The sequence below is a fragment of the Macaca mulatta genome, chromosome 3 (genome assembly GCF_049350105.2).
Source record: "Macaca mulatta isolate MMU2019108-1 chromosome 3, T2T-MMU8v2.0, whole genome shotgun sequence".
Classification (NCBI taxonomy): Eukaryota; Metazoa; Chordata; class Mammalia; order Primates; family Cercopithecidae; genus Macaca; species Macaca mulatta.
The window spans coordinates 64,975,405-64,995,760 of NC_133408.1; positions in this window are offsets into that span (position 1 = coordinate 64,975,405).

The window sequence follows — 20,356 nt, forward strand, 5'->3', positions numbered from 1 at the left end:
TCGTGGATCTCTTTGCTAGCCTTATTTCTGTGGAATCTGAGAACAGATATTTCGCATCCCTTTGAAGACTATAGGGCCAAAGGAAATATCCTCCGATAACAAAGAATAAGAAGCTTTCTGAGAAACTTCTTTGTGTTCTGTGAAATCATCTCACAGAGTTACAGCTTTCCCCTCAAGAAGCCTTTCGCTAAGACAGTTCTTGTGGAATTGGCAAAGTGATATTTGGAAGCCCATAGAGGGCTATGGTGAAAAAGGAACTATCCTCTGATGAAATCTGGAAGAAGCTTTCTGAGAAACTGCTCAGTGTTATGTTAATTCATCTCACAGAGTTACATCTGTATTTGGTGTATCTCTTTGCTAGCCTTATTTATGTGGATTCTGAGAACAGACATTTCGGATCCCTTTGAACACTATATGGCCAAAGGAAATATCCTCCGATAACAAAGAGAAAGAAGCTTTCTGAGAAACTTCTTTGTGTTCTGTGAAATCATCTCACAGAGTTACAGCTTTCCACTCAAGAAGCCTTTCGCTAAGACAGCTCTTGTGGAATTGGCAAAGTGATATTTGGAAGCCCTTAGAGGGCTATGGTGAAAAAGGAAGGATCCTCAGTTGAAATTTCGAAAGAAGCTTTCTGAGAAACTGCTTAGTGTTCTGTTAATTCATCTCACAGAGTTACATCTGTATTTCGTGGATCTCTTTGCTAGCCTTATTTCTGTGGAATGTGAGAACAGATATTTCGGATCCCTTTGAAGACTACAGGGCCAAAGGAAATATCCTCCGATAACAAAGAGAAAGAAGCTTTTTGAGAAACTTCTGTGTGTTCTGTGAAATCATCTCACAGAGTTACAGCTTTCCCCTCAAGAAGCCTTTCGCTAAGACAGTTCTTGTGGCATTGGCAAAGTGATATTTGGAAGCCCGTAGATTTCTATGGTGAAAAAGGAAATATCCTCAGTTGAAATTTCGAAAGAAGCTTTCTGAGAAACCGCTTTGTGTTCTGTTAATTCATCTCACAGAGTTACATCTGTATTTCGTGGATCTCTTTGCTAGCCTTATTTCTGTGGAATCTGAGAACAGATATTTCTGATCCCTTTGAACACTATAGGGCCAAAGGAAATATCCTCCGATAACAAAGAGAAAGAAGCTTTCTGAGAAACTTCTTTGTGTTCTGTGAAATCATCTCACAGAGTTACAGCTTTCCCCTCAAGAAGCCTTTCGCTAAGACAGTTCTTGTGGAATTGGCAAAGTGATATTTGGAAGCCCATAGAGGGCTAGGGTGAAAAAGGAAATATCCTCAGTTGAAATTTCGAAAGAAGCTTTCTGAGAAACTGCTTAGTGTTCTGTTAATTCATCTCACAGAGTTAGATCTGTATTTCATGGATCTCTTTGCTAGCCTTACTTCTATGGAATCTGAGAACAGATATTTCGGATCCCTTTGAACACTATAGGGCCAAAGGAAATATCCTCCGATAACAAAGAGAAAGAAGCTTTCTGAGAAACTTCTTTGTGTTCTGTGAAATCATCTCACAGAGTTGCAGCTTTCCCCTCAAGAAGCCTTTCGCTAAGACAGTTCTTGTGTAATTGGCAAAGTGATATTTGGAAGCCCATAGAGGGCTTTGTTGAAAGAGGAAATATCCTCAGATGAAATCTGGAAGGAGGCTTTCTGAGAAACTGCTTAGTGTTCTGTTAATTCATCTCACAGAGTTACATCTGTATTTCGTGGATCTCTTTGCTAGCCTTATTTCTGTGGAATCTGAGAACAGATATTTCGGATCCCGTTGAACTCTATAGGGCCAAAAGAAATATCCTCCGATAACAAAGAGAAAGAAGCTCTCTGAGAAACTTCTTTGTGTTTTGTGAAATCATCTCACAGAGTTACAGCTTTCCCCTCAAGAAGCCTTTCGCTAAGACAGTTCTTGTGGCATTGGCAAAGTGATATTTGGAAGCCCATAGATTGCTATGGTGAAAAAAGAAATATCCTCAGATGAAATCTGTAAAGAAGCTTTCTGAGAAACTGCTCAGTGTTCTTTTAGTTCATCTCACAGAGTTACAACTGTATTTCGTGGATCTCTTTGCTAGCCTTATTTCTGTGGAATCTGAGAACAGATATTACGGATCCCTTTGAACACTATAGGGCCAAAGGAAATATCCTCCGATAACAAAGAGAAAGAAGCTTTCTGAGAAACTTCTTTGTGTTCTGTGAAATCATCTCTTAGAGTTACACCTTTCTCCTCAGGAAGCCTTTCGCTAAGACAGTTCTTGTGGAATTGGGAAAGTGATATTTGGAAGCCCATAGAGGGCTGTGGTGAAAAAGGAAATATCCTCAGCTGAAATCTGGAAAGAAGCTTTCTGAGAATCTGCTTAGTGTTCTGTTAATTCATCTCACAGAGTTACATCTGTATTTCGTAGATCTCTTTGCTAGCCTTATTTCTGTGGAATCTGAGAACAGATATTTCGGATCCTTTTGAACACTATAGGGCCAGAGGAAATATCCTCCGATGACAAACAGAAAGAAGCTTTCTGAGAAACTTCTTTGTGTTCTGTGAAATCATCTCACAGAGTTACAGCTTTCCCCTCAAGAAGCCTTTCGCTAAGATAGTTCTTGTGGAATTGGCAAAGTGATATTTGGAAGCCCATAGAGGGCTATGATGAAAAAGGAAATATCCTCAGATAAAATCTGGAAAGAAGCTTTTTGAGAAACTGCTCAGTGTTATGTTAATTCATCTCACAGAGTTACATCTGTATTTGGTGGATCTCTTTGCTAGCATTATTTCTGTGGAATCTGAGAACAGATATTTCGGATCCCTTTGAACACTATATGGCCAAAGGAAATATCCTCAGATAACAAAGAGAAAGAAGCTTTCTGAGAAACTTCTTTGTGTTCTGTGAAATCATCTCACAGAGTTACAGCTTTCCCCTCAAGAAGCCTTTCGCTAAGACAGTTCTTGTGGAATTGGCAAAGTGATATTTGGAAGCCCATAGAGGGCTATGGTGAAAAAGGAAATATCCTCAGATGAAATATGGAAAGAAGCTTTCTGAGAAACTGCTTAGTGTTCTGTTAATTCATCTCACAGAGTTACATCTGTATTTCGTGGATCTCTTTGCTAGCCTTATTTCTGTGGAATCTGAGAACAGATATGTCGGATCCCTTTGAACACTATAGGGCCAAAAGAAATATCCTCCGATAACAAAGAGAAAGAAGCTTTCTGTGAAACTGCTTTGTGTTCTGTGAAATCATCTCACAGAGTTACAGCTTTTCCCTCAAGAAGCCTTTCACTAAGACAGTTCTTGTGGAATTGGCAAAGTGATATTTGGAAGCCCATAGAGGGCTAAGGTGAAAAAGGAAATATCCTCACATGGAACCTGGAAAGAAGCTTTCTGAGAAACTGCTTAGTGTTCTGTTAATTCATCTCACAGAGTTACATCTGTATTTCATGGATCTCTTTGATACCCTTATTTCTGTGGAATCTGAGAACAGATATTTCGGATCGCTTTGAAGACTATAGGGCCAAAGGAAATATCCTCCGATAACAAAGAGAAAGAAGCTTTCTGAGAAACTTCTTTGTGTTCTGTGAAATCATCTCACAGAGTTACAGCTTTCCCCTCAAGAAGCCTTTCGCTAAGACAGTTCTTGTGGAATTGGCAAAGTGATATTTGGAAGTCCATAGAGGGCTATGGTGAAAAAGGAAATATCCTCAGATGAAATCTGGAAAGAGGCTTTCTGAGAAACTGCGTAGTGTTCTGTTAATTCATCTCACAGAGTTACATCTGTATTTCGTGGATCTCTTTGCTAGCCTTATTTCTGTGGAATCTGAGAACAGATATTTCGGATCCCTTTGAAGACTATAGGGCCAAAGGAAATATCCTCCGATAACAAAGAGAAAGAAGCTTTCTGAGAAACTTCTTTGTGTTCTGTGAAATCATCTCACAGAGTTGCAGCTTTCCCCTCAAGAAGCCTTTCGCTAAGACAGTTCTTGTGGAATTGGCAAAGTGATATTTGGAAGCCCATAGAGGGCTTTGTTGAAAAAGGAAATATCCTCAGATGAAATCTGGAAAGAGGCTTTCTGAGAAACTGCTTAGTGTTCTGTTAATTCATCTCACAGAGTTACATCTGTATTTAGTGGATCTCTTTGCTAGCCTTATTTCTGTGGAATCTGAGAACAGATATTTCGGATCCCTTTGAACTCTATAGGGCCAAAGGAAATATCCTCCGATAACAAAGAGAAAGAAGCTTTCTGAGAAACTTCTTTGTGTTCTGTGAAATCATCTCACAGAGTTACAGCTTTCCCCTCAAGAAGCCTTTCGCTAAGACAGTTCTTGTGGCATTGGCAAAGTGATATTTGGAAGCCCATAGATTGCCATGGTGAAAAAAGAAATATCCTCAGATGAAATCTGGAAAGAAGCTTTCTGAGAAACTGCTCAGTGTTCTTTTAGTTCATCTCACAGAGTTACAACTGTATTTCGTGGATCTCTTTGCTAGCCTTATTTCTGTGGAATCTGAGAACAGATATTTCGGATCCCTTTGAACACTATAGGGCCAAAGGATTATGCTCCGATAACAAAGAGATAGAAGCTTTCTGAGAAACTTCTTTGTGTTCTGTGAAATCATCTGTTAGAGTTACCCCTTTCTCCTCAAGAATCCTTTCGCTAAGACAGTTCTTGTGGAATTGGGAAAGTGATATTTGGAAGCCCATAGAGGGCTATGGTGAAAAAGGAAATATCCTCTGTTGAAATTTCGAAAGAAGCTCTCTGAGAATCTGCTTAGTGTTCTGTTAATTCATCTCACAGAGTTACATCTGTATTTCGTGGATCTCTTTGCTAGCCTTATTTCTGTGGAATCTGAGAACAGATATTTCGGATCCCTTTGAACACTATAGGGCCAAAGGAAATATCCTCCGATAACAAAGAGAAAGAAGCTTTCTGAGAAACTTCTTTGTGTTCTTTGAAATCATCTCACAGAGTTCCAGCTTTCCCCTCAAGAAGCCTTTCGCTAAGACAGTTCTTGTGGCATTGGCAAAGTGATATTTGGAAGCCCATAGATTGCTATGGTGAAAAAGGAAATATGTTCAGTTGAAATTTCGAAAGAAGCTTTCTGAGAAACCGCTTAGTGTTCTGTTAATTCATCTCACAGAGTTACATCTGTATTTCGTGGATCTCTTTGCTAGCCTTATTTCTGTGGAATCTGAGAACAGATATTTCGGATCGCTTTGAAGACTATCGGGCCAAAGGAAATATCCTCCGATAACAAAGAGAAAGAAGCTTTCTGAGAAACTTGTGTTCTGTGAAATCATCTCACAGAGTTACAGCTTTCCCCTCAAGAAGCCTTTCGCTAAGATAGTTCTTGTGGAATTGGCAAAGTGATATTTGGAAGCCCTTAGAGGGCTATGGTGAAAAATGAAATATCATCAGTTGAAATTTCGAAAGAAGCTTTCTGACAAACTGCTTAGTGTTCTGTTAATTCATCTCTCAGAGTTACATCTGTATTCCGTGGATCTCTTTGAGAGCCTTATTTCTGTGGAATCTGAGAGCAGATATTTCGGATCCCTTTGACACTATCGGGCCAAAGGAAATATCCTCCGATAACAAAGAGAAAGAAGCTTTCTGAGAATCTTCTTTGTGTTCTGTGAAATCATCTCACAGAGTTACAGTTTCCCCTCAAGAAGCCTTTCGCTAAGACAGTTCTTGTGGAATTGGCAAAGTGATATTTGGAAGCCCATATAGGGCTAAGGTGAAAAAGGAAATATCCTCAGATGAAATCTGGAAAGAGGCCTTCTGAGAAACTGCTTAGTGTTCGGTTAATTCATCTCACAGAGTTACCTCTGTATTTCGTGGATCTCTTTGCTAGCCTTATTTCTGTGGATTCTGAGAACAGATATTTCGGATCCCTTTGAACACTATATGGCCAAAGGAAATATCCTCCGATAACAAAGAGAAAGAAGCTTTCTGAGAAACTTCTTTGTGTTCTGTGAAATCATCTCACAGAGTTACAGCTTTCCCCTCAAGAAGCCTTTCGCTAAGACAGTTCTTGTGGAATTGGCAAAGTGATATTTGGAAGCCCTTAGAGGGCTATGGTGAAAAAGGAAATATCCTCAGATGAAATCTGGAAAGAAGCTTTCTGAGAATCTGCTTAGTGTTCTGTTAATTCATCTCACAGAGTTACATCTGTATTTCGTAGATCTCTTTGCTAGCCTTATTTCTGTGGAATCTGAGAACAGATATTTCGGATCCCTTTGAACACTACAGGGCCAAAGGAAATATCCTCCGATAACAAAGAGAAAGAAGCTTTCTGAGAAACTTCTTTGTGTTCTGTGAAATCATCTCACAGAGTTACAGCTTTCCCCTCAGGAAGCCTTTCGCTAAGACAGTTCTTGTGGAATTGGCAAAGTGATATTTGGAAGCCCATAGAGGGCTATGGTGAAAAAGGAAATATCCTCTGATGAAATCTGGAAGAAGCTTTCTGAGAAACTGCTCAGTGTTATGTTAATTCATCTCAAAGAGTTACATCTGTATTTGGTGGATCTCTTTGCTAGCCTTATTTCTGTGGATTCTGAGAACAGATATTTCGGATCCCTTTGAACACTATATGGTCAAAGGAAATATCCTCCGATAACAAAGAGAAAGAAGCTTTCTGAGAAACTTCTTTGTGTTCTGTGAAATCATCTCACAGAGTTACAGCTTTCCCCTCAAGAAGCCTTTCGCTAAGACAGCTCTTGTGGAATTGGCAAAGTGATATTTGGAAGCCCTTAGAGGGCTATGGTGAAAAAGGAAGTATCCTCAGTTGAAATTTCGAAAGAAGCTTTCTGAGAAACTGCTTAGTGTTCTGTTAATTCATCTCACAGAGTTACATCTGTATTTCGTGGATCTCTTTGCTAGCCTTATTTCTGTGGAATGTGAGAACAGATATTTCGGATCCCTTTGAAGACTACAGGGCCAAAGGAAATATCCTCCGATAACAAAGAGAAAGAAGCTTTTTGAGAAACTTCTGTGTGTTCTGTGAAATCGTCTCACAGAGTTACAGCTTTCCCCTCAAGAATCCTTTCGCTAAGACAGTTCTTGTGGCATTGGCAAAGTGATATTTGGAAACCCATAGATTTCTATGGTGAAAAAGGAAATATCCTCAGTTGAAATTTCGAAAGAAGCTTTCTGAGAAACCGCTTTGTGTTCTGTTAATTCATCTCACAGAGTTACATCTGTATTTCGTGGATCTCTTCGCTAGCCTTATTTCTGTGGAATCTGAGAACAGATATTTCTGATCCCTTTGAACACTATAGGGCCAAAGGAAATATCCTCCGATAACAAAGAGAAAGAAGCTTTCTGAGAAACTTCTTTGTGTTCTGTGAAATCATCTCACAGAGTTACAGCTTTCCCCTCAAGAAGCCTTTCGCTTAGACAGTTCTTGTGGAATTGGCAAAGTGACATTTGGAAGCCCATAGAGAGCTATGGTGAAAAAGGAAATATCCTCAGTTGAAATTTCGAAAGAAGCTTTCTGAGAAACTGCTTAGTGTTCTGTTAATTCATCTCACAGAGTTAGATCTGTATTTCATGGATCTCTTTGCTAGCCTTACTTCTGTGGAATCTGAGAACAGATATTTCGGATCCCTTTGAACACTCTAAGGCCAAAGGAAATATCCTCCGATAACAAAGAGAAAGAAGCTTTCTGAGAAACTTCTTTGTGTTCTGTGAAATCATCTCACAGAGTTACAGCTTTCCCCTCAAGAAGCCTTTCGCTAAAACAGTTCTTGTGGCATTGGCAAAGTGATATTTGGAAGCCCATAGATTGCTATGGTGAAAAAAGAAATATCCTCAGATGAAATCTGTAAAGAAGCTTTCTGAGAAATTGCTCAGTGTTCTTTTAGTTCATCTCACAGAGTTACAACTGTATTTCGTGGATCTCTTTGCTAGCCTTATTTCTGTGGAATCTGAGAACAGATATTACGGATCCCTTTGAACACTATAGGGCCAAAGGAAATATCCTCCGATAACAAAGAGAAAGAAGCTTTCTGAGAAACTTCTTTGTGTTCTGTGAAATCATCTCTTAGAGTTACACCTTTCTCCTCAGGAAGCCTTTCGCTAAGACAGTTCTTGTGCAATTGGGAAAGTGATATTTGGAAGCCCATAGAGGGCTTTGTTGAAAAAGGAAATATCCTCAGCTGAAATCTGGAAAGAAGCTTTCTGAGAATCTGCTTAGTGTTCTGTTAATTCATCTCACAGAGTTACATCTGTATTTCGTAGATCTCTTTGCTAGCCTTATTTCTGTGGAATCTGAGAACAGATATTTCGGATACTTTTGAACACTATAGGGCCAGAGGAAATATCCTCCGATAACAAACAGAAAGAAGCTTTCTGAGAAACTTCTTTGTGTTCTGTGAAATCATCTCTTAGAGTTACACCTTTCTCCTCAGGAAGCCTTTCGCTAAGACAGTTCTTGTGGAATTGGGAAAGTGATATTTGGAAGCCCATAGAGGGCTTTGTTGAAAAAGGAAATATCCTCAGCTGAAATCTGGAAAGAAGCTTTCTGAGAATCTGCTTAGTGTTCTGTTAATTCATCTCACAGAGTTACATCTGTATTTCGTAGATCTCTTTGCTAGCCTTATTTCTGTGGAATCTGAGAACAGATATTTCGGATTCTTTTGAACACTATAGGGCCAGAGGAAATATCCTCCGATAACAAACAGAAAGAAGCTTTGTGAGAAACTTCTTTGTGTTCTGTGAAATCATCTCACAGAGTTACAGCTTTCCCCTCAAGAAGCCTTTCGCTAAGATAGTTCTTGTGGAATTGGCAAAGTGATATTTGGAAGCCCCTAGAGGGCTATGGTGAAAAAGGAAATATCCTCAGATAAAATCTGGAAAGAAGCTTTCTGAGAAACTGCTCAGTGTTATGTTAATTCATCTCACAGAGTTACATCTGTATTTGCTGGATCTCTTTGCTAGCATTATTTCTGTGGAATCTGAGAACAGATATTTCGGATCCCTTTGAACACTATATGGCCAAAGGAAATATCCTCAGATAACAAAGAGAAAGAAGCTTTCTGAGAAACTTCTTTGTGTTCTGTGAAATCATCTCACAGAGTTACAGCTTTCCCCTCAAGAAGCCTTTCGCTAAGACAGTTCTTTTGGAATTGGCAAAGTGATATTTGGAAGCCCATAGAGGGCTATGGTGAAAAAGGAAATATCCTCAGATGAAATATGGAAAGAAGCTTTCTGAGAAACTGTTTAGTGTTCTGTTAATTCATCTCACAGAGTTACATCTGTATTTCGTGGATCTCTTTGCTAGCCTTATTTCTGTGGAATCTGAGAACAGATATGTCGGATCCCTTTGAACACTATAGGGCCAAAAGAAATATCCTCCGATAACAAAGAGAAAGAAGCTTTCTGTGAAACTGCTTTGTGTTCTGTGAAATCATCTCACAGAGTTACAGCTTTTCCTTCAAGAAGCCTTTCACTAAGACAGTTCTTGTGGAATTGGCAAAGTGATATTTGGAAGCCCATAGAGGGCTAAGGTGAAAAAGGAAATATCCTCACATGGAACCTGGAAAGAAGCTTTCTGAGAAACTGCTTAGTGTTCTGTTAATTCATCTCACAGAGTTACATCTGTATTTCATGGATCTCTTTGATACCCTTATTTCTGTGGAATCTGAGAACAGATATTTCGGATCTCTTTGAAGACTATAGGGCCAAAGGAAATATCCTCCAATAACAAAGAGAAAGAAGCTTTCTGAGAAACTTCTTTGTGTTCTGTGAAATCATCTCACAGAGTTACAGCTTTCCCCTCAAGAAGCCTTTCGCTAAGACAGTTCTTGTGGAATTGGCAAAGTGATATTTGGAAGTCCATAGAGGGCTATGGTGAAAAAGGAAATATCCTCAGATGAAATCTGGAAAGAGGCTTTCTGAGAAACTGCTTAGTGTTCTGTTAATTCATCTCACAGAGTTACATCTGTATTTCGTGGATCTCTTTGCTAGCCTTATTTCTTTGGAATCTCAGAACAGATATTTCGGATCCCTTTGAAGACTATAGGGCCAAAGGAAATATCCTCCGATAACAAAGAGAAAGAAGCTTTCTGAGAAACTTCTTTGTGTTCTGTGAAATCATCTCACAGAGTTGCAGCTTTCCCCTCAAGAAGCCTTTCGCTAAGACAGTTCTTGTGGAATTGGCAAAGTGATATTTGGAAGCCCATAGAGGGCTTTGTTGAAAAAGGAAATATCCTCAGATGAAATCTGGAAAGAGGCTTTCTGAGAAACTGCTTAGTGTTCTGTTAATTCATCTCACAGAGTTACATCTGTATTTCGTGGATCTCTTTGCTAGCCTTATTTCTGTGGAATCTGAGAACAGATATTTCGGATCCCTTTGAACTCTATAGGGCCAAAGGAAATATCCTCCGATAACAAAGAGAAAGAAGCTTTCTGAGAAACTTCTTTGTGTTCTGTGAAATCATCTCACAGAGTTACAGCTTTCCCCTCAAGAAGCCTTTCGCTAAGACAGTTCTTGTGGCATTGGCAAAGTGATATTTGGAAGCCCATAGATTGCCATGGTGAAAAAAGAAATATCCTCAGATGAAATCTGGAAAGAAGCTTTCTGAGAAACTGCTCAGTGTTCTTTTAGTTCATCTCACAGAGTTACAACTGTATTTCGTGGATCTCTTTGCTAGCCTTATTTCTGTGGAATCTGAGAACAGATATTTCGGATCCCTTTGAACACTATAGGGCCAAAGGATTATGCTCCGATAACAAAGAGATAGAAGCTTTCTGAGAAACTTCTTTGTGTTCTGTGAAGTCATCTGTTAGAGTTACCCTTTTCTCCTCAAGAATCCTTTCGCTAAGACAGTTCTTGTGGAATTGGGAAAGTGATATTTGGAAGCCCATAGAGGGCTATGGTGAAAAAGGAAATATCCTCTGTTGAAATTTCGAAAGAAGCTTTCTGAGAATCTGCTTAGTGTTCTGTTAATTCATCTCACAGAGTTACATCTGTATTTCGTGGATCTCTTTGCTAGCCTTATTTCTGTGGAATCTGAGAACAGATATTTCGGATCCCTTTGAACACTATAGGGCCAAAGGAAATATCCTCCGATAACAAAGAGAAAGAAGCTTTCTGAGAAACTTCTTTGTGTTCTTTGAAATCATCTCACAGAGTTCCAGCTTTCCCCTCAAGAAGCCTTTCGCTAAGACAGTTCTTGTGGCATTGGCAAAGTGATATTTGGAAGCCCATAGATTGCTATGGTGAAAAAGGAAATATGTTCAGTTGAAATTTCGAAAGAAGCTTTCTGAGAAACCGCTTAGTGTTCTGTTAATTCATCTCACAGAGTTACATCTGTATTTCGTGGATCTCTTTGCTAGCCTTATTTCTGTGGAATCTGAGAACAGATATTTCGGATCGCTTTGAAGACTATCGGGCCAAAGGAAATATCCTCCGATAACAAAGAGAAAGAAGCTTTCTGAGAAACTTGTGTTCTGTGAAATCATCTCACAGAGTTACAGCTTTCCCCTCAAGAAGCCTTTCGCTAAGATACTTCTTGTGGAATTGGCAAAGTGATATTTGGAAGCCCTTAGAGGGCTATGGTGAAAAAGGAAATATCATCAGTTGAAATTTCGAAAGAAGCTTTCTGACAAACTGCTTAGTGTTCTGTTAATTCATCTCTCAGAGTTACATCTGTATTCCGTGGATCTCTTTGAGAGCCTTATTTCTGTGGAATCTGAGAGCAGATATTTCGGATCCCTTTGACACTATCGACCAAAGGAAATATCCTCCGATAACAAAGAGAAAGAAGCTTTCTGAGAATCTTCTTTGTGTTCTGTGAAATCATCTCACAGAGTTACAGTTTCCCCTCAAGATGCCTTTCGCTAAGACAGTTCTTGTGGAATTGGCAAAGTGATATTTGGAAGCCCATATAGGGCTAAGGTGAAAAAGGAAATATCCTCAGATGAAATCTGGAAAGAGTCCTTCTGAGAAACTGCTTAGTGTTCGGTTAATTCATCTCACAGAGTTACCTCTGTATTTCGTGGATCTCTTTGCTAGCCTTATTTCTGTGGATTCTGAGAACAGATATTTCGGATCCCTTTGAACACTATATGGCCAAAGGAAATATCCTCCGATAACAAAGAGAAAGAAGCTTTCTGAGAAACTTCTTTGTGTTCTGTGAAATCATCTCACAGAGTTACAGCTTTCCCCTCAAGAAGCCTTTCGCTAAGACAGTTCTTGTGGAATTGGCAAAGTGATATTTGGAAGCCCTTAGAGGGCTATGGTGAAAAAGGAAATATCCTCAGATGAAATCTGGAAAGAAGCTTTCTGAGAATCTGCTTAGTGTTCTGTTAATTCATCTCACAGAGTTACATCTGTATTTCGTGGATCTCTTTGCTAGCCTTATTTCTGTGGAATCTGAGAACAGATATTTCGGATCCCTTTGAACACTACAGGGCCAGAGGAAATATCCTCCGATAACAAAGAGAAAGAAGCTTTCTGAGAAACTTCTTTGTGTTCTGTGAAATCATCTCACAGAGTTACAGCTTTCCCCTCAGGAAGCCTTTCGCTAAGACAGTTCTTGTGGAATTGGCAAAGTGATATTTGGAAGCCCATAGAGGGCTATGGTGAAAAAGGAAATATCCTCTGATGAAATCTGGAAGAAGCTTTCTGAGAAACTGCTCAGTGTTATGTTAATTCATCTCAAAGAGTTACATCTGTATTTGGTGGATCTCTTTGCTAGCCTTATTTCTGTGGATTCCTAGAACAGATATTTCGGATCCCTTTGAACACTATATGGCCAAAGGAAATATCCTCCGATAACAAAGAGAAAGAAGCTTTTTGAGAAACTTCTGTGTGTTCTGTGAAATCATCTCACAGAGTTACAGCTTTCCCCTCAAGAAGCCTTTCGCTAAGGCAGTTCTTGTGGCATTGGCAAAGTGATATTTGGAAACCCATAGATTTCTATGGTGAAAAAGGAAATATCCTCAGTTGAAATTTCGAAAGAAGCTCTCTGAGAAACCGCTTTGTGTTCTGTTAATTCATCTCACAGAGTTACATCTGTATTTCGTGGATCTCTTTGCTAGCCTTTTTTCTGTGGAATCTGAGAACAGATATTTCTGATCCCTTTGAACACTATAGGGCCAAAGGAAATATCCTCCGATAACAAAGAGAAAGAAGCTTTCTGAGAAACTTCTTTGTGTTCTGTGAAATCATCTCACACAGTTACAGCTTTCCCCTCAAGAAGCCTTTCGCTAAGACAGTTCTTGTGGAATTGGCAAAGTGATATTTGGAAGCCCATAGAGGGCTATGGTGAAAAAGGAAATATCCTCAGTTGAAATTTCGAAAGAAGCTTTCTGAGAAACTGCTTAGTGTTCTGTTAATTCATCTCACAGAGTTAGATCTGTATTTCATGGATCTCTTTGCTAGCCTTACTTCTGTGGAAACTGAGAACAGATATTTCGGATCCCTTTGAACACTATAGGGCCAAAGGAAATATCCTCCGATAACAAAGAGAAAGAAGCTTTCTGAGAAACTTCTTTGTGTTCTGAGAAATCATCTCACAGAGTTACAGCTTTCCCCTCAAGAAGCCTTTCGCTAAGACAGTTCTTGTGGCATTGGCAAAGTGATATTTGGAAGCCCATAGATTGCTATGGTGAAAAAAGAAATATCCTCAGATGAAATCTGTAAAGAAGCTTTCTGAGAAACTGCTCAGTGTTCTTTTAGTTCATCTCACAGAGTTACAACTGTATTTCGTGGATCTCTTTGCTAGCCTTATTTCTGTGGAATCTGAGAACAGATATTTCGGATACTTTTGAACACTATAGGGCCAGAGGAAATATCCTCCGATAACAAAGAGAAAGAAGCTTTCTGAGAAACTTCTTTGTGTTCTGTGAAATCATCTCACAGAGTTACAGCTTTCCCCTCAAGAAGCCTTTCGCTAAGATAGTTCTTGTGGAATTGGCAAAGTGATATTTGGAAGCCCATAGAGGGCTATGGTGAAAAAGGAAATATCCTCAGATAAAATCTGGAAAGAAGCTTTCTGAGAAACTGCTCAGTGTTATGTTAATTCATCTCACAGAGTTACATCTGTATTTGTGGATCTCTTTGCTAGCATTATTTCTGTGGAATCTGAGAACAGATATTTCGGATCCCTTTGAACACTATATGGCCAAAGGAAATATCCTCAGATAACAAAGAGAAAGAAGCTTTCTGAGAAACTTCTTTGTGTTCTGTGAAATCATCTCACAGAGTTACAGCTTTCCCCTCAAGAAAACTTTCGCTAAGACAGTTCTTGTGGAATTGGCAAAGTGATATTTGGAAGCCCATAGAGGGCTATGGTGAAAAAGGAAATATCCTCAGATGAAATATGGAAAGAAGCTTTCTGAGAAACTGCTTAGTGTTCTGTTAATTCATCTCACAGAGTTACATCTGTATTTCGTGGATCTCTTTGCTAGCCTTATTTCTGTGGAATCTGAGAACAGATATGTCGGATCCCTTTGAACACTATAGGGCCAAAAGAAATATCCTCCGATAACAAAGAGAAAGAAGCTTTCTGTGAAAATGCTTTGTGTTCTGTGAAATCATCTCACAGAGTTACAGCTTTTCCCTCAAGAAGCCTTTCACTAAGACAGTTCTTGTGGAATTGGCAAAGTGATATTTGGAAGCCCATAGAGGGCTAAGGTGAAAAAGGAAATATCCTCCGATGGAACCTGGAAAGAAGCTTTCTGAGAAACTGCTTAGTGTTCTGTTAATTCATCTCACAGAGTTACATCTGTATTTCATGGATTTCTTTGATAACCTTATTTCTGTGGAATCTGAGAACAGATATTTCGGATCTCTTTGAAGACTATAGGGCCAAAGGAAATATCCTCCGATAACAAAGAGAAAGAAGCTTTCTGAGAAACTTCTTTGTGTTCTGTGAAATCATCTCACAGAGTTACAGCTTTCCCCTCAAGAAGCCTTTCGCTAAGACAGTTCTTGTGGAATTGGCAAAGTGATATTTGGAAGTCCATAGAGGGCTATGGTGAAAAAGGAAATATCCTCAGATGAAATCTGGAAAGAGGCTTTCTGAGAAACTGCTTAGTGTTCTGTTAATTCATCTCACAGAGTTACATCTGTATTTCGTGGATCTCTTTGCTAGCCTTATTTCTGTGGAATCTGAGAACAGATATTTCGGATCCCTTTGAAGACTATAGGGCCAAAGGAAATATCCTCCGATAACAAAGAGAAAGAAGCTTTCTGAGAAACTTCTTTGTGTTCTGTGAAATCATCTCACAGAGTTGCAGCTTTCCCCTCAAGAAGCCTTTCGCTAAGACAGTTCTTGTGGAATTGGCAAAGTGATATTTGGAAGCCCATAGAGGGCTTTGTTGAAAAAGGAAATATCCTCAGATGAAATCTGGAAAGAGGCTTTCTGAGAAACTGCTTAGTGTTCTGTTAATTCATCTCACAGAGTTACATCTGTATTTCGTGGATCTCTTTGCTAGCCTTATTTCTGTGGAATCTGAGAACAGATATTTCGGATCCCTTTGAACTCTATAGGGCCAAAGGAAATATCCTCCGATAACAAAGAGAAAGAAGCTTTCTGAGAAACTTCTTTGTTTTCTGTGAAATCATCTCACAGAGTTACAGCTTTCCCCTCAAGAAGCCTTTCGCTAAGACAGTTCTTGTGGCATTGGCAAAGTGATATTTGGAAGCCCATAGATTGCCATGGTGAAAAAAGAAATATCCTCAGATGAAATCTGGAAAGAAGCTTTCTGAGAAACTGCTCAGTGTTCTTTTAGTTCATCTCACAGAGTTACAACTGTATTTCGTGGATCTCTTTGCTAGCCTTATTTCTGTGGAATCTGAGAACAGATATTTCGGATCCCTTTGAACACTATAGGGCCAAAGGATTATGCTCCGATAACAAAGAGATAGAAGCTTTCTGAGAAACTTCTTTGTGTTCTGTGAAATCATCTGTTAGAGTTACCCTTTCTCCTCAAGAATCCTTTCGCTAAGACAGTTCTTGTGGAATTGGGAAAGTGATATTTGGAAGCCCATAGAGGGCTATGGTGAAAAAGGAAATATCCTCTGTTGAAATTTCGAAAGAAGCTTTCTGAGAATCTGCTTAGTGTTCTGTTAATTCATCTCACAGAGTTACATCTGTATTTCGTGGATCTCTTTGCTAGCCTTATTTCTGTGGAATCTGAGAACAGATATTTCGGATCCCTTTGAACACTATAGGGCCAAAGGAAATATCCTCCGATAACAAAGAGAAAGAAGCTTTCTGAGAAACTTCTTTGTGTTCTTTGAAATCATCTCACAGAGTTCCAGCTTTCCCCTCAAGAAGCCTTTCGCTAAGACAGTTCTTGTGGCATTGGCAAAGTGATATTTGGAAGCCCATAGATTGCTATGGTGAAAAAGGAAATATGTTCAGTTGAAATTTCGAAACAAGCTTTCTGAGAAACCGCTTAGTGTTCTGTTAATTCATCTCACAGAGTTACATCTGTATTTCGTGGATCTCTTTGCTAGCCTTATTTCTGTGGAATCTGAGAACAGATATTTCGGATCGCTTTGAAGACTATCGGGCCAAAGGAAATATCCTCCGATAACAAAGAGAAAGAAGCTTTCTGAGAAACTTGTGTTCTGTGAAATCATCTCACAGAGTTACAGCTTTCCCCTCAAGAAGCCTTTCGCTAAGATAGTTCTTGTGGAATTGGCAAAGTGATATTTGGAAGCCCTTAGAGGGCTATGGTGAAAAAGGAAATATCATCAGTTGAAATTTCGAAAGAAGCTTTCTGACAAACTGCTTAGTGTTCTGTTAATTCATCTCTCAGAGTTACATCTGTATTTCGTGGATCTCTTTGAGAGCCTTATTTCTGTGGAATCTGAGAGCAGATATTTCGGATCCCTTTGACACTATCGGGCCAAAGGAAATATCCTCCGATAACAACGAGAAAGAAGCTTTCTGAGAATCTTCTTTGTGTTCTGTGAAATCATCTCACAGAGTTACAGTTTCCCCTCAAGAAGCATTTCGCTAAGACAGTTCTTGTGGAATTGGCAAAGTGATATTTGGAAGCCCATACAGGGCTATGGTGAAAAAGGAAATATCCTCAGATGAAATCTGGAAAGAGGCCTTCTGAGAAACTGCTTAGTGTTCGGTTAATTCATCTCACAGAGTTGCCTCTGTATTTCGTGGATCTCTTTGCTAGCCTTATTTCTGTGGAATCTGAAAACAGATATTTCGGATCCCTTTGAAGACTATAGGGCCAAAGGAAATATCCTCCGATAACAAAGAGAAAGAAGCTTTCTGACAAACTTCTTTGTGTTCTGTGAAATCATCTCACAGAGTTGCAGCTTTCCCCTCAAGAAGCCTTTCGCTAAGACAGTTCTTGTGGAATTTGAAAAGTGATATTTGGAAGCCCATAGAGGGCTTTGTTGAAAAAGGAAATATCCTCAGATGAAATCTGGAAAGAGGCTTTCTGAGAAACTGCTCAGTGTTCTGTTAATTCATCTCACAGAGTTAGATCTGTATTTCGTGGATCTCTTTGCTAGTCTTATTTCTGTGGAATCTGAGAACAGATATTTCGGATCCCGTTGAACTCTATAGGGCCAAAAGAAATATCCTCCGGTAACAAAGAGAAAGAAGCTTTCTGAGAAACTTCTTTGTGTTCTGTGAAATCATCTCACAGAGTTATAGCTTTCCCCTCAAGAAGCCTTTCGCTAAGACAGTTCTTGTGGCATTGGCAAAGTGATATTTCGAAGCCCATAGATTGCTATGGTGAAAAAAGAAATATCCTCAGATGAAATCTGGAATGAAGCTTTCTGAGAAGCTGCTCAGTGTTCTTTTAGTTCATCTCAGAGTTACAACTGTATTTCGTGCATCTCTTTGCTAGCCTTATTTCTGTGGAATCTGAGAACAGATATTTCGGATCCCTTTGAACACTATAGGGCCAAAGGATTATCCTCCGATAACAAAGAGAAAGAAGCTTTCTGAGAAACTTCTTTGTGTTCTGTGAAATCATCTCTTAGAGTTACACCTTTCTCTTCAAGAAGCCTTTCGCGAAGACAGTTCTTGTGGAATTGGGAAAGTGATATTTGGAAGCCCGTAGAGGGCTATGGTGAAAAAGGAAATATCCTCAGATGAAATCTGGAAAGAAGCTTTCTGAGAATCTGCTTAGTGTTCTGTTAATTCATCTCACAGAGTTACATCTGTATTTCGTAGATCTCTTTGCTAGCCTTATTTCTGTGGAATCTGAGAACAGATATTTCGGATCCCTTTGAACACTATAGGGCCAGAGGAAATATCCTCCGATAACAAAGAGAAAGAAGCTTTCTGAGAAACTTCTTTGTGTTCTGTGAAATCATCTCACAGAGTTATAGCTTTCCCCTCAAGAAGCCTTTCGCTAAGACAGTTCTTGTGGAATTGGCAAAGTGATATTTGGAAGCCCATAGAGGGCTATGGTGAAAAAGGAAATATCCTCTGATGAAATCTGGAAGAAGCTTTCTGAGAAACTGCTCAGTGTTATGTTAATTCATCTCACAGAGTTACATCTGTATTTGGTGGATCTCTTTGCTAGCCTTATTTCTGTGGATTCTGAGAACAGATATTTCGGATCCCTTTGAACACTATATGGCCAAAGGAAATATCCTCCGATAACAAAGAGAAAGAAGCTTTCTGAGAAACTTCTTTGTGTTCTGTGAAATCATCTCACAGAGTTACAGCTTTCCCCTCAAGAAGCCTTTCGCTAAGACAGTTCTTGTGGAATTGGCAAAGTGATATTTGGAAGCCCTTAGAGGGCTATGGTGAAAAAGGAAATATCCTCAGATGAAATCTGGAAAGAAGCTTTCTGAGAATCTGCTTAGTGTTCTGTTAATTCATCTCACAGAGTTACATCTGTATTTCGTAGATCTCTTTGCTAGCCTTATTTCTGTGGAATCTGAGAACAGATATTTCGGATCCCTTTGAACACTATAGGGCCAGAGGAAATATCCTCCGATAACAAAGAGAAAGAAGCTTTCTGAGAAACTTCTTTGTGTTCTCTGAAATCATCTCACAGAGTTACAGCTTTCCCCTCAAGAAGCCTTTCGCTAAGACAGTTCTTGTGGAATTGGCAAAGTGATATTTGGAAGCCCATAGAGGGCTATGGTGAAAAAGGAAATATCCTCAGTTGAAATTTCGAAAGAAGCTTTCTGAGAAACTGCTTAGTGTTCTGTTAATTCATCTCACAGAGTTAGATCTGTATTTCATGGATCTCTTTGCTAGCCTTACTTCTGTGGAATCTGAGAACAGATATTTCGGATCCCTTTGAACACTATAGGGCCAAAGGAAATATCCTCCGATAACAAAGAGAAAGAAGCTTTCTGTGAAACTCCTTTGTGTTCTGTGAAATCATCTCACAGAGTTACAGCCTTGCCCTCAAGAAGCCTTTCGCTAAGGCAGTTCTTGTAGATTTGTAAAGTGATATTTGGAAGCCTATAGAGGGCTATGCTGAAAAAGGAAATATCCTCAGATGAAATCTGGTAGGAAGCTTTCTGAGAAACTGCTTAGTGTTCTGTTAATTCATCTCACAGAGTTACATCTGTATTTCGAGGATCTCTTTGCTAACTTTATTTCTCTGGAATCTGAGAACATATATTTCGGATCCCTTTGAAGACTACAGGGCCAGAGGAAATATCCTCCGATAACAAAGAGAAAGAAGCTTTCTGAGAAACTTCTTTGTGTTCTGTGAAATCATCTCACAGAGTTACAGCTTTCCCTTCAAGAAGCCTTTCGCTATGACAGTTCTTGTGGAATTGGCAAAGTGATATTTGGAAGCCCATAGAGGGCTCTGGTGAAAAAGGAAATATCCTCAGATGAAATCTGGAAAGAAGCTTTCTGAGAAACTTCTTAGTGTTCTCTTAATTCATCTCACAGAGTTACATCTGTATTTCGTGGATATATTTGCTAGCCTTATTTCTGTGGAATCTGAGAACAGATATTTCGTATCGCTTTGAAGACTATCGGGCCAAAGGAAATATCCTCCGATAAGAAAGAGAAAGAAGCTTTCTGAGAAACTTGTGTTCTGTGAAATCATCTCACAGAGTTACAGCTTTCCCCTCAAGAAGCCTTTCGCTAAGATAGTTCTTGTGGAATTGGCAAAGTGATATTTGGAAGCCCTTAGAGGGCTATGGTGAAAAAGGAAATATCATCAGTTGAAATCTCGAAAGAAGCTTTCTGAGAAACTGCTTAGTGTTCTGTTAATTCATCTCTCAGAGTTACATCTGTATTTCGTGGATCTCTTTGAGAGCCTTATTTCTGTGGAATATGAGAGCAGATATTTCGGATCGCTTTGACACTATCGGGCCAAAGGAAATATCCTCCGATAACAAAGAGAAAGAAGCTTTCTGAGAAACTTCTTTGTGTTCTGTGAAATCATCTCTTAG